A 1,079-nucleotide genomic window follows, 5' to 3' on the forward strand; every position below is an offset into this window, starting at 1 on the left:
CCTCGTAAGGGCCGCGCCACATCGGAATGGCAGCGGCGCGGCGCGGCGAGCACTTTCAGTGTCATAATATGATTTTAAACTTTATCTTCATAGTGCTCGCCGCGCCGCTGCCATTTCGGTGTGGCGCGGCCCTAAGAATGTTTATGATACACAGAACAATTAACAAAATTAATAATAATGATTTCTTAGGTTTACGCGAGTATCACTCATTATATTACAAGGTCAATAAAAACATACTTTAAGCCGCCCAAAAAGATCAGCCAATGTTTACCATCAGTGAAATGCAACTTACCCCTTCAAGATGCAGGAATCTACAAACTCGACTGTGATTGTGGCCTCTCTTATATAGGGCAAACCAAAAGGGCCATCAAAACTCGTATCAAGGAACACATTGCAGATGTCAAACACCAAGTCCGCAATTTGTAAACACACACTGGATCAACCTCGCCATTACATAAGATTTGATAAGCCACAAGTACTGGCAAAAGAAGCAATATACCGCGCAAGAATGATACGCGAGGCCATTGAAATTAAAAAATTAATTGGGATCCAGTGATAAATTAACTAAAGCACAAATATAGGAAACCTCGGCTTCATGACACTGTAAGTACGTTCTGCGTAGATCGGAACGCAAACAAAAATTGATGAATATTCGGGTAGTTGAAGAACTTCAATAAATTGGACGCCTGTCACCTCAGTCCACCCGTGACCACGGCTGCTGTAAAGTAGCCGAAACGTCGAGATTACTATAAGTGCTCCGCGACAAAATCCGTAAGTGTTTGAACCTCGTAATATAAAAAATTAATAATGACACTATTGGCAAAAAATTGGATGATTATCATCAACACATTTCATTCTGATTTTGTAGGAACTTATAAGATCTCGTTTTTCCTAATTATCAAGTTGGAATCCATATTACTTATAAAAATATTTTGCCTTAGAAATAATCTCATATCTATCATTAACAATATTAACATTAATACATTGCCTGGAAATATGCACCTCATTCAATTTAAGTACTGACTATCTATATTATAGTCTATAACAGGGGTCACCAATTAGTTTCGCTCGGGGTCCAT

This window comes from Aricia agestis, chromosome 2 (genome assembly GCF_905147365.1).
Source record: "Aricia agestis chromosome 2, ilAriAges1.1, whole genome shotgun sequence".
Lineage (NCBI taxonomy): Eukaryota > Metazoa > Arthropoda > Insecta > Lepidoptera > Lycaenidae > Aricia > Aricia agestis.